The sequence below is a fragment of the Pinus tabuliformis genome, chromosome 8 (genome assembly GCF_031772625.1).
Source record: "Pinus tabuliformis cultivar Carrire ecotype Pingquan chromosome 8, CPIR1, whole genome shotgun sequence".
Classification (NCBI taxonomy): domain Eukaryota; kingdom Viridiplantae; phylum Streptophyta; class Pinopsida; order Pinales; family Pinaceae; genus Pinus; species Pinus tabuliformis.
Genome location: NC_142294.1, coordinates 1,467,342,234 through 1,467,356,986, shown reverse-complemented (window position 1 = coordinate 1,467,356,986; position 14,753 = coordinate 1,467,342,234).

Here is a 14,753-nt window from a genome sequence, read left to right as displayed (position 1 = left end):
GTTGGTTGAGGGAGTGGGATTGATCCTGCTGGCTGATATGTCGATCTTGGCCAACTTGTCTGCCAGGGTGAGCTTTGCGAAGTGGAAGGGGTCCACTGTGGAGGATAGGAACTATTCTGCCAATATGGTGGAGGATAAGCGCAGTTTGGCCAACCAAATTGGGACATCCAAGGATTCGGAGTAGGAAACATTTGAGGTGACCAATTTGAAAACGGGGGTTGGGACTGATTTTGCCACATGTTCTGTTGCTGAGTTATTGAACTGCGGGGGTTGAAAAGAAGAGGAGGGATCTGAAAACATACCTGATTGCCTAGGCTGCCATTGACGACGCTGGTTAACAAAATATGCTGGTTCTGACTCCTCTTCTGCTTCTTTGTATACTGCCTTCAAACCAGGAAGTGACGGGCAGCTTTCGGTCAGGTGATCCTTGGTGCAGATAGCACATATTTGGACTATATCCAGCGGGCATTCCTTGTGGCTGTGTTTCTTCCTGCATCGTGGGCAAAAAATGGCTAGATTCTGCTCTGCCTCGGCTTGCTTTTGTTTAGCCTGCACAATGTCAAGTTGTGTAGTTAATGTTCCCAGGATATCAGTTTTAAAATTTTCTAGCAAATTTCCAAGTTCCACCCGTGTTACTCCCTCTGTTAATGTTCTGTTATCTCTGGGGAAGCGATCATATTTCACTGGTTTTATCCTCGTGCTGCCTCTTGAGCTCCTGATACACAGATCAATGATATCAGCAAAATTTTCCTGATAAATGTCTCCTTTCCCCATGATGTTTAACGTTTCGATCCATTGCTCTCTCATACCTCTAATTAATGCAGTTTTCAACACGTTATCAGGCAGAGGTAGTGATGCATAAGGGGATCTTTGCAAGTTATATTGGAAACGTTCCACATATTCTTCTAAGGTTTCGTTTGGTCTGGCTGACATTTGAAAGATTTCATCTTTTAGTTCCCTCGACCTACAGTAATCTTGGTATTTCTTTAAAAAGGCTTCTTTCATTTGATCCCAATTGTTAATAACCCCACCACCTAATCCCATAAACCATCTCAACGCAGCCCCTTTTAATGTAGAGGGGAACAATTTCAGTTTCTGGGGATCGGTGGTGTAATCGTATCCTCTACATAATACATCAAATTCGAACAAGAATGCGTCCGGATCTTCCGATGTGAGGCCATGAAATGTGGGAATATGTTGGAGAGGGATGGCTTTCATGGGTGCATTTGCTGCAGAATCTACTATCGGATATTGCAATGTGGAGGTCTGGGTGTTTGGCTGATTCTGCGCCATGGGATCGAATATATGCCAGTAATCTTAAGGAATTTCCAAGAGAGTGTTCCTTGGTTGAGGAGGGGTAGTCTTAACAGGGATTGTCTTGACACCACTCCCTTGATCAGGGATGATAATGGTCCCAACTGTCTGCGGTGAATGAATTCCTTCAACAAGGATTTTCACAGCGCTTCCCTTGTCTGGGCTATTAAAAGGCTGGTTTAATTCAATAGGAGATCTAGGTTCCTCAATTTCCCCTGTTTCTCCTTCTCCTTCACAAAGGTTACTTTGGGTCCCTTCGTGCAATGGTCCAGGAGTCAAATTTTCAATTTCTTGAAAATCCTGCTCCTCTGTTCGACTGTGCACCTCAGCAAAGGCTTCGGATGGTGATCCCGAGGCCTGAAGGGAACTAGTAGGCTGTTTAGAATTGACTTTCTTATAACCTACTGATGGCTGAGAGTCGGCTTTCTTATAGATTTCGTCTATAAAGGTCGTTCGTCCAAGGGTCACCGACCCCTTGGCTTTGGATGGAGGCTTTTGATCTTTTTCTAACTTTTTCTGCTTAGTCATGCACTCCAATTAAACTGCTAAATCCTATTCAACCAGCAATTCTACTAAGAGAGCGGACGGTGGAGCAGGGCTTTTACATGCTCCGTACGCAGGTTCTTACCTTCCGTTTTTAAAATCCAACTCCCTCCTAGCAGATTTGCGCACTACTCTATAAAGGACAAATGGCTATTACCCCTTCCCCGACAACGACGCCAAAATGTAGAGCGATAACTAGGGTCTCTCACACCACCAATTATTCCACATTATTAAGTCAATCCGGGATCGTTTTGTTCTTTCAAGGAGTAACTCAATCCGATGCTGTTCTGTCCAAGTAGTGCTCGGTAGTATAGCGTTCTAATGACTTGAAAGGAAACAAACACTAAGCTGTAACTAAACCAATTCAGAAAATGAAATCACACAAGGCAGATGATCAGTCAAGGGTACGGAACCAATAACCCTTCCCTTTAGAAACTGATAAAGAAAGAAAACCAAAGCATGGGCTTATAGGTCAGGGAGCTAGGCAGCATCTTGCTGGGCTCACGACAGCCTTAGGCCTGCTATCATGCAAAAGCAATAAAGGTAGATTAGCGAAAGTAAAATGGAACATCAATTCAGTAAAATGGAACAGCAGTAATGAAATGGAACAACAAACTATCATAAACATGAAACGTCAATCATATAAAATGGAACAACAAACCAAATGGAATAGCAAACCCAAATGGAATAGCAACCGAAATGGAACAACAAACCCAAATGGAACAACGACTCCAAATGGAACAGCAAATCCAAATGGAACAGCAAACCCCGAAGTATGTACACGGTCTATACTACTGCAACGATCCGAGAGTAATGTATGATGTGACTATGTTTCTGAACGAAATGATATTATCTTCAAGCCTCACAAATACTTATTTCATATGAATCCAATAATGATAACATTCATACCAATAACTTGCTGTAGAAATGGATGCAATTCGAATAGATTCAGTTTGTGTAATACAGAGGCGTGAATTAAAGAACTTATTCAGATTCAAATACTAATTAAGAAGTATAGTCTATCATAGCAAAGATATATCGGATTACTGTAATAAAAGAAATAAGCAAACCACACAAATCACCGTATGATACAACAGCAAGTGACCGTCGGAGCTAGGCCCTTGGCTACGATGGTACACTACTTAGAGTTACTTCAGATGTAGAAACGCAGTGAACGCCAAGTCCTTTATATTGATTGCATTAACAAAAGTATACAAAATCAGATCTTACAAAAGCTCAGTGATCAAAATCGTTCTGAGTTTATAATTATAATAACAGTCGTCCCCCACGTTCGATGGCGTGGTACCTTTATATAACAGAAATGACGGAGATGTCTAGATACAAAAGATAAGCTTAAAGCAGCGATCCCTCAGGATCGAAGATCCTGAGGGATTCGCTAATCGCTCGGGTCTCCTCTTTCCTTCTTGCGTTCTCCGTCACGATATCCTGCGTTCTTTTCCTGGATTATTCGGCTCCAATTTTACTTGATCTTGTCCGCATCCGGTTCCCTGTCGACGGGGCAGCAGTTACTTTCTTTGCACTTCTTGTTTTTACTCGATAATTCCCTATTTCCGCGTCCTTCTGCATAGAAAACATCGATTATTAGTGATTGAGCTTTGTTTGTCCATTTTCACCCAATTTACCAAAACCCTTATATTTTTAGGCTCATAATGCAGAAAAGATTAGAAATAGTATTGAAAAACCACTAGATTACTTATCAAAAAGCATACCTTCCAGGTGCTCAACACTTATCCGATAAAACATTTGTTTTAAAGGGTGAGGCTTGCCTCTTCCTGGTTACCCAAAGATTGTTTTGTTAACACCATCAAACGAAAACACTTCCTCGGCACTGTCTACCGAAGTAGACAATGGTGAATGACCCTTGTCAAACAAGTAACCTTATCAAAAGAATCCTGTTCTAAAACAACCCCTCTTCCATCCACGGACGGGGTACGGACTAGTCATATTCTTTCGTGAAAATTCTACCTTATACCCAAGGTTTCCTCTACCCGAAGCAGACCAGGATGCATGCCCCCTGGGTTCCAGTCCCATCTTTCTGAATCACTCGCACTCATCGGGAAGGAGGACTAGGGGTGGAGACATTTCTTGGGTGAATAGACCATTGAGGGTTGGTATGTGACTATTTGCGATGCGTGATCCCGAAAATGAAAGTTGGTATACGAGCTTGACCATTCTTCCTTCGTGTGGAAAACACATTACTCTAAAGAGTGAGGAGACTATAGCTCCCATGCAATATATATAGTCTCGTCCAAGGAGTAGGTTATAATCCAAGGGTCCTTGAACGACCATCACGTTCATTTGAACGGTCTTCCCTTTCAATGTAACAGGTACATTGGGGAGGATCCCCAATGGTCGACTGGTTCCTTTATCAAAGCCCGAGAGATTTCTTATCTCAGGCAAAAGCTCCGGGGAACCCAGTGCTTTCCAAGCAATAGAGGAAAGGATACTCACAGATGCCCCTTCATCAATTATAGTTCCCGCCATTACCATTCTATAAATTTGGACTATGATTCTGAATGGTATACTGGCTGGTAACCGGGGTCTGCCTAGTTGGTTCCAATCAAAGGACACAACCAGGTTGCTTGGTGGTGGGACCGAATACATGGCCGGATATGACCCTGACGATGTTCCTTCCTGCGATAAAGGAATGGGCGCATTGCCCTGATGCTCATCAGAGTCTGTGTTGATGAAAATAATCTGGATGGTGTCATCCTTATTCTCTTCAGTGAGGGTGTCATTTGAAGATGAAACCTCTGAAGGAAGAACCGGGTCAACTGCCATATCGACCTTTAGAATTTCGTCTGGTCTGGATTCAGTAGGTTCATTTTCAATGACTGACGTTTAAGCTGACCACTTGAGCGGGCTAGCTGTATTTTCAACCAACGAAGGACTTGGCACGAGTTTTTTGTATCCAGGAGGAAGTCTCAACGGTGAAACCGGGCGATCTTCCAAAACTCTCTTCGCTTCGTCTAAGAAGGGACAACGGTGGATGGCGTGATCGCCTTTACACAGTTTGCAGGGGAATCTTGCTCCCCCTCTTTGTCTTGAACCTTCACTTTCGTTGGTTGACGGTAAGCATTCAACATGGCTATCAGAGGTTGATGCTCCCGAATTGTGCAAACGAGGTGACCAGTCCCTTAGTATCCGGGGAATACAGGGACAATCTCTATGGAAGTGGTCTCCTCTACATATGACACATGGCGATTTAGGCCCGGTCTGTGCTGTGTGTGGATTTTTGTCAGATGTCTTTTGCTTGCCCCCAGTCGCCTTAGGCTCCTTTTTCTTCTTCTCTTTCTTCTTCTTCTCCTTCTTCTCCATGGGAGCTTGGCTTTTGCCGGCTCTACCTTGCGAAGATGAAGGATTGGAGGAAGATTTATAGGAAGTTGAAGGCTGGTGGGAAGCTCTAGACTCATCTAACTGTTGACTCGACTGTTCAGGAACCATGGTGTTCTGAACTACATTGGTTGAGAATAACCAAACAGGCAGGCCAATTGTCAGTCCTGGAAGCGACAATGTGGCCATGTGGGGCGCACCAACTTCTCCCCAAGAGGAGAAAGGACTAGGATTTCCATCCTGTGGAATTCCTTGGTTGGGGCGTTCCATGTTCTCAACCTAAAGATCAACGCAGGAATAGGAGGTGATTATGTTCCGTTTAAAATAAATTTTATAACGACGCTTTAGACACAACTTGCTTTTTCACTTTTTAAGAGTCGAGAAAAAGCTAAAGATGACTCTAGTCTCCTTCGATGTTTTAACGAGCCCGAAGTGGCAAATGCTCAGATGGACTTTTTCAGTTATAGAGTTTGAAAAAGGCCAAAAGAAACTGCTCTAGAGTTCTAGGCAGAGGGTGTGCCAAACTTTTCGCAAAACCACAGAATACGTTTTACGGTACGAGTGGTCGATCTTCGTGAATGCTGTGTTCACTGCATTGCGATCAGTAGGGCGGCCGACACGACTTCCTATGGATAAAGGCTTTGTTCCTATAGGGGTCTCCCAATATATACTCGACGATACGTGGGAGCACAAGTCCGTATTGATACTTATCACTTCACCATGGAGGAATCACCCAACCACTCAACGCTAAGATATCACGTTTAACGACGCCGGAACACGTCTCTAGCTTAGAACTCTATGTGTTTGCGTTATGTTTCAATGCGTTGTTATGTAAATTCAATTTATTTTAAGGTTGATCTTGATTAGCAGTTTGCCTTTATGGATCACCACGAGATGTATAGTAACACTCCTAAATGCAGTCTAAGATGATAAGCAAGCTTTTCAATCTTTCAACTTTGAAAATCTTATCTACTGAGGGAAAAGAAAGACAACATCTTTTCACACAGATCATAGAGCACACACTAATGCACTTTTTCCCTAAATCAACATGAAAACTGTCATAATGCACATGCACAATGCAAGTATTTCTTTTCTCTTTCTTAATGTTGGTGCGATACAAAAAGAAAGCTGTTGTATAACTTTGAATTCAATTTCAAGTGAAAGAAAACAAGCTTGTCCAAAATCAAAAGACACCTTAAGATTTACTTGTTTCGACACTAGAAATATATAAATTCAAACCATATGACGAAAGCAAAAGCTCAATCAGCTATGAACAGCAAATAAACTAACTCTTAAGATCAAAACGACACTTTATCACAGGTCTAGATCTAAGAGGCCACAGCAAGACTAGTTCACTTTCGTTATGGGAAACTGTAAATGATACAAGAAATACACAAAGAACAAACACAGTTTCTTTATACAACCGAGGCGGAATAGTGGCAAGGAAAGTTGGTTTCAGATAGGTACATTGACTGGTAACAGGCAACAAAAACAAGGGAGAAAACAGGGCAAGAAACAGCAGGAAACCCCAGTAGCACAAGGCAAGACTGGTTCAGCGCAGGTGGTACACTGTCAGTTTGACCTTCAGTGCAGGTAGCCCCTTCGGGAACTGCGCTGAAATGCAGACAGCCTTCACACAGCCTGCACTGAAGAACGAAACTTTCGTTTCTCTTGGTTTCCGGGTCACAGATTGCTCAAAAATTCACAATTTTTGGCCAAATCAGAAGCTATCAGTCAAGTACACACTAAGGGATGACAAGGAGGATGAAAAGCTATCACTAAGAGCTATTTAGAGTCCTTGTGGATCAGCTCTTCAAATGATAAACTTGCCCAGAAACTGACCTAGAGTAGCTGCCCTCTACTTTGCATTTGAAAGATCCAAATGCAGTTCGATTCGGTACTCCCTTTGTTTATGAAATGAATAGCAAAAAACACAAACAAACAACAAGATACGATCCCCAGCGGAGTCGCCAATTTGTTGTTGGGAAAAGTATCCAATACGGAATGACCCTATCCCACTCTAAGGGTGATAGTACCTCAGAAACAACCGAATGCAAAGCTATTCAAGATTACTTCTTTATGAGATGTAAGAGAGAGGAGAAAGAGATCCACTAACCGTTATCTTCCGCTAATGATTGATCCAATCTTCCCTCTTTGCTGCTTGCTCCCAGCTCCTTGCTCTTTCACTGGCCCAGCTACACAAAGATCCTGCAAAAGCACAAGAAAGGGAAACTACAAGAAGCATACATCCATAATTCATTCAAGGATTAGAATAAATCAAATATACAAGCATCAATACGCCATTGAGACACATGCATATAGAAGAACCTCAAATGCTTTATTAATGGAAGAAGTAAAGTTCTGAGAGTGTTACAACCATAAGAGGCCCAATCCAGCAACACCTCCTAGCAGAAATAAATCTCCTCTTCACCTCCTTCAAAGCAATCACCCAATAGTTCTATACTCAAACCAACAACATTTCCTTACATTCACAAGATTCCAGCCTCCTTAGACCTCATGAGAGAGCTCTATATATAGGAGTTTTGGAGAAAGGATGAGTCAGCTTGAGGTTGGCATGAAGCTAACTAGTGTCCTCTCCCACTTCAGTTATTCTTTAGTTCTTGAGTCCACTTGGAGTTTCTTGCTTCCACTTGGAGATCTAGATCCTCTTACTCATCACAAGGCGAATTCCCTGATCCAAGTGTCATTTTGGAAGCTTCCTGGGCATTTGACACCTTGAGGAATGACTGTGCCACTTGGCCAATCTCGCCCAGTGCAGGTAGCCCTCATTGGAGTTGACATTCAGCGCAGGTACAGAGTGGAGCAGTTGACATTCAGCGCAGATGCTCAGTGGAGTAGTTGACATGATCCAGAATTAGCTTGTTTTTGAGTGTTTTCAGGTGGAGAACTGATATTTAGTGCTGTGGTTTGCTGACCTTGTTCCTCTAGGGGTAGGAACAACATGTTTAGGGAATTTGGATCCCTCAGATTATTGACATTTCATGCTTCATGCCGTAAGGCACAAAAATGTCTATAACAGGATTGCTTTGGCATACCATTGTACATTCCATCTCTGCATTTTTGGCTAAGGAAAGGTCAGGGTTTTGCAGCACTGTTTGGGATCCATGTGGCTTTATGTTTTGATGGTGTTTTTCTCTAAGTAATTGTAAGTTCATTAGTGTTATGTGTATCATTTTCTTGTCCTTCTTCTTAATTTTAACAAATGAGTGATTAAGGTAGAATCCATTAACTGCTATGATATGCCTTTGAATTTGTTTTAATTTCCATGTTTTCGTCTATTTAAGGAGAATTCTTGAGACTCTCTTGCTCTCCTTAGCTCCTCACCAGTCTGATCTATCCATTCACTCAATTTAAAGCATCAAAACAATTGCCTTCCTTGCCCAATCAGAACTCTGCAGAAACTGTGCCTCATCCCCGAGCCCAATTTGCCTTTCCCTATTTCTAGCACAAAACCATCAAAAACTTAAATCAAGTTCTTTGCACTTCATACCTAGCCTAAAATTAGTTGCTAAATCAGTCATCTCTAGCCCCATTGATTATCTTTCGCTGAGAATGACTCGGAGAGAGCCCTCTCCTATCCTTGTAGGGCTAGCTATGAGGCTAAGCGTGGTTTGATGTGGACCTAGAACCTTGTCTTTTCAGCCTAAGGAAAATCTAGGCTCTAACACAAGTCACAGGTTCAAATCTCCTCCACTTCTTTGCCTGCTTCCACTGCAAAATGCCTGGTGAAAATCACGTGAGCACAGGCTATAATTCCTTGGCCCACACTGCGCAGTCCTCATTGGCATAACTCAATCCCATTGATTGTGCAAGATCTCATGCACAACTATAGTCACAACTAATAGCAATCTCAACCTCTAACACCTGTCTCCACTGAACTGTACATCAACTGACATGCAATTGAGTTAACTGATGTATTCTTTAGTTGCCTTATGAGTTAATAATTAGTGAATTAATTTAACAATTTATTCACACAACACATCACTAGTCTATTTGCAGCTATACTAAATACAACAAGTTTAACCAAGTCAAACTGAACACAACTCCATCAACTCCACCAAACTCAACTGCTTGAGTTCTAACTGAAGTCCTGCATGCAATAGCTCAACTGGCCCACAAAGAAAGCATATTTCCTTCTGACAGCTGCATGTGCCACATATCTAGCTCAAACTGAAGTGCTCCAAGAGGATAAGATAATGTTTATAGTCCAAGTATTATTATGAGACAATAATATTCGACTGTTCTATTTTTAGCCTGGCAGTCTAGAAATAGAAACCTACCCATATGTCTAAAAATAGAAGTCCATCTGTTTTTACTAACATGACTATTCATCCACAAATAACGTACTGCAACTCATAGACCATGATCCATATGTCTAAAAATAGACATAGTCTAAAACTAGACTTTGTGCCAAAAATAGCCTACGGGCCCACTTAGTGAAGGCGACTTCTTTCTACTAAATGTCCCTCTAAACCTTACCTGAAAGCTGTATTGGAAGGGGGACAACCTGAAGCCAAATCATTGCATGCTATGTGAGAAAGAAGGAATTGGCCTCAGGTAAGTGCAGGCATGGTTCCTGAATCACCACCGTATTTTTTTGGTTATAATGCACATTCATATTCCTATCCTAACACTGTTCACTCTCAATATTTGTAGCAAGGGAATCAATATCAATATGGAAAACCCTCCCAATCTTGGCAACAAGGATGGAGTAGGCCAAACCATTCATATCATCCACATAATTTCTATCATGCACCTATGCAATCATACCCTCCTACATATGCACCTTACCCAATGCCTCAACCATCATTACCTCAACTGAGTCAACCTATGCCACCATTACTGTTACCTCCACCGTTTCGACCTTCTCAGCTGCCTGGCCGACCTTCACCCAACCCCAATAATAAAATGGTACAAATGATACATTCTATGACCTCGCTTTCTTCATCTAGATTTTAGACTATGCTAGCTGGAGTCAATGATCTCCAATTGAGATCAGGGAAGGTAGTAAACTCAGAGAATTAAAAGCAGCCCATGATGATTATCGATGAGAAAGGAGAGGAGGAAACTCCTGACCATTCTAAAAAACATGACACCATTCAGCCTGTCCTTGTACATTCTGAGCCCTTTTCATCTTCTTCCAACCGACCACGCTATCCAGAGAGGTTAGTTGTGGAGAAGAAAGACCCCATTCCCGAGTCTAGCCTGGCCTCCGAGCTTAGGAACCTTTTCATAAGGGTACCTTTGCTAGAAGGTATCAAAGAGATCCCCAGTTGTACAAAAATCATTAGGGAACTCTATCTCAAGAAGCCAATAAGGAGAAGATTGGAACCCTAAGCCATTCAGTTTGTTGGTAGAGAAACAAAGTTAATGACGGCATGTATGCACATGGAAAAATATACCAACCCCAGAAACCCTGTTGTCTCTATTCACATAGGTGACGTTCTTGTCTCCAATGTACTTATAGACCTAGGGGCATCCATTAATGTTATGACCAAGCAAACCATGGATCAACTTGTACTGTTCCATATTATCCCTACTCCCACTGTGCTTGAACTGGTAGATAGATCTAAAATCAAGCCGGAAGGAGTATTGGATGATGTCGATGTTTCCTTAGATTCTTGGGAATATCCCACATATTTCATTGTGCTTCAGCCGAAGAACCATGTGGGAGGGAATCCATTGATCTTGGGATGACCATGGCTTGCTACAGCCGATGGTTATATCGGATGTCATTCTGGTGATATGTATATTTCCCATGGAGATTCCAAAAAGAAAATAACCCTATATCCACTCACTAGATCTATTCAGGAGCTTTGAGACACTTTATGGTTAGACTATAGTAGTGATGAGGATACTCATCCAATTTCATTGATACATTAGAATGCCAAGTCCTCATAGGAGGGAGAGATTCAAGACTTCCTAAACAATCTAGACACCGTGCTTAATTTCGAGTCAATGAGTCAGATTTTTAGTCTAGATTTTTAGGAAGGATGTGACTCTCTACCCCCATTATCACCATCTCTAGCGACACCCTTGTGTAATCTTAAGCCTGATACTAATCTTGTTGAGATTATTCAAGGTAAATCCTTGTATATTAATTCAGACTTGTATCGTTCTCAGCGACAGCAACTTGTGAATTTGTTGCAAAACCATCTTGATGCCTTTGCATGGGGTTATGAAGATATGAAAGGCATCCCTCCAAAACTTGTAAATTGGTCCTAATTTATATAGGAATGCAAAAAATTACAGATATAACCATAAACACAGAGATGTAGTGGAAATAATACTTCATTTCATTAATGTAAAATACTGAAATATGCTTACAAATAGAAATGGAAATAAACCAGCTAGGGCGATGGTTGCTTATCTCTGAGAAGAGATCTGGAAACTACATGCCTTTGAATTATGTTACAATCAGGCTCGAAGGCCTATTTATTGTTGAGAAATAATGGAAAACCCTAAACATCCAAAAACCTAACCCTAGAAGATGAAACACCAAACTGTGGGCCCCGTTTGGGTAAATTGATACATCAACTTCCCGGGGTCATAAATTTGGCATACGACCTCTATTTGACATGAAAAATATCTCGTTAGAAATATATATCCGAGAAATACAACTTTGGGAAGAGAAACATTATTTGAGGTACCCATGTTGCTCCCATTTTTCCCAAAAAACTTCGTTTAGGGCCTTAAAACGACTCCGGATGTTCAGGACCCGAAAAATTGCTAAAACTAGTAAATTGTGCTACAAATAAGGAAACTGAAGAACTGAAAGAGATAGTTGTGAGGGTCCATGTGGGATAGGTGGGTGGAAAAAAACATCCACCTGGATCATGCCTCCCCCCTTAGGAAGCAATGGTCCCTATTGCATTGAGTTCCTCCATCTGCTGAACTTGGTCCCTCATGAGCTATTCTGTAATCTTTGATGTGTCTAGCAGTGGTGGAAAGCATGGTAAAGGGCGGTCCATATTGAACTATTGGTGCAAGAGAAGGAATGGGGGAATGCTGTGCTCCAAAGCATTATTCCCCACAACCTTGGTGCTGGTGTAAAGACCATGTCGCTTCTTGTACTTCTCATTTTTCAGAATGGAGCGGTGATATATCGGCTTGTTGGGTAGAGGTGCTCTGGGAGTTAGATCAAAGGAATGCTTGATCTGACAGTGCCATAGTACCCCTATGGGTGAGGAGAAGATGTTCGTGTGTTATTTCATGACTGTATCCATTTGCTGCTGTTGCTGCGTGGAGGAACCCTTCGCAAGGGTCATGGATGTGGCGACGATCTTCCCCTTACTTTGGGAGCAAACTAGACAGAAAATGAATTTCCTAGTCTGGGAGATGAGGTTGTTGCATTTATTGGCAGTGATTAAAGAGGTGGTGGTAGGTGGGGTTACCTCCTGTATCCTGTATAATGAATTACACAAAGAAATAATGACAACACTAGGCCTTTACTAATACACAACATGTCACCTCCACAAGTATGGCTGGCCTAATAATACATCACAAACATCCAGAGGTGCAACTTCCCACAATACCTCATCTATGAAGGGTCTGATGCTGTAGGGAAGGTGGCACTGCTGGCGGACTCAAATATCTCGTCATTGGTGAAGCCACACAATACTGTACGACTGTGGGTGTGGTGTAGTTGATAGGCCCAACTGCTTCATGACCTCTGCTGAAATGAGGTTCTTTTGGCTACCATTATTGCCAATGAATTGCAGCGGCGAACCCTTCAACCACATCTGTGAGGGGAAAAGATGCTCCCCCTCCTCTAGATCTTCAGGCTCATTCTTCTGCATCTTGGCAATGGCAATAGTGGCATTGGGCTTCACGTCAATGATTTTCTTCCCTTTTCCATTCCTCTTGTTAGGTTCTGACTCAGGGTCGAAACATGCATCTGATTCGGAAGCCTTCAACTCGGCCACCAACGACTGCTTGGTCCGACACTCACTTGTGCTGTGAGTGGGGCTCTTGTGGAACTTACACCACTTTCCTGTGTCCTTGTTCGAATTCGTGGTGTTGTTATTTTCTTGTGGCTTTGACGGGTTGTCTTGAATTGCCCCATCTTGGCTTTTTCCTTTGTTCTGCGATTTGGGGAAGCCTTTCCCTTGCTTTGGGTTTGAAGATCCAAAGTCTTGCTTCTTTTGTTTGAACTTTTGCTCGATTTTGACAGTGTATTGATACGCCATGCTGAGCGAGGATATGTTCAAGAACTCCATCTCTTCCTGGATGTATCTATGTAGGAAGTCGCGGTATTTGAGTACCAAATGCAGCTTAGAATCCTTGATACTGAGCTATGTGTGAAGGGTATGAAAAATGTTTGTAAACTCTAGCACATCTTGGTCCCTTCCCTGTCACAACGTGGTCCACTTTATGTATTTTTCCTCTTAGCTTTTGACAGGGTAGTGTTAGATACCTATACCAATAGGTTTCATATTTCATGATTGGCTATGGAAGGTCCAAATATGCTCTGCTTTGATGACTCAAAAATCACATATTTCCTAGAGAATCTGATCTGTGCTTATAGCTTGGCATGGACTCAAAGTTTTGATGGATGGTCCAAAAGTCTAATCTAGATCATTCCATGGTTTAAATTTGCAGTTGTAGAATAGAGAAAGGAGTCTTTCCAAACTGTTTAATCTTGGCAGACAAGTAGTTCAGGTAGAGAAGAAAAGGCTCCCAACAGCTTAATCTGGGACCTTGGATGAGATAAGGGTAGAAGTAGATAGAAAAAACAAAGGAAAAGCCAAAGAAAAGAAAAGGCAAGTAAGGGTCTGCAAGTCCAAGTGCACCCTCTAAGAAGAAATAAAAAATGCTAGGCAAGTAGTTGGGTAAGTAGTTGGGGTTGCAGAAAGGTTATCTTTACCATTGCAGATGTGTTAACTATGCTTACCAAGGCAAAGTATATCAATTGAAAAAGTGTTCATCTTCATCAAGTTACAGCAAGGAGCATGACTAACCTCCCTCCTTCCCCCTTTCTTTTCATTACTAACATCCCCTTATCAACTGAGATTCATGGAAGAAGATCATGGTTTCATGGTGGTTCTTGTTCATTCAAAAGCCACATTTCATGTGTAAAAATCTTTTCATTTTGATCTACTCTTTAAACCAAGTGTTTCACAAACAAATTCAATATTTTCCCCCTTCATTTACCCCATCCATATTAACTCTAACTTTACTATGTAAATCCCTATATCACCTCTCCCCTACTAGTATTAACACCATGGTGTATAAACCCCAAAATTTGTATAAATATCTCTCCTTTTGGCATTATAGCCAATAATTTCTCTGTCCGGGATCAAATGGCATCTGGTCACTTTGATGAACCTAACCCTAACCCCCTCCTCTGAATTCAGTTGGCCCCTTGAAAAACTTCATTTGCTAATGACCTGGTTTTGCCTATACCCACTTCATTTACAAAATAACTCCTAAATACCTATTTCACTCTCTTATCCAAAGTATTGGGGCTGTCTTATTGTGCATAAGAAAAACCCTATACAAGCCCCTTTTACCCATAACCC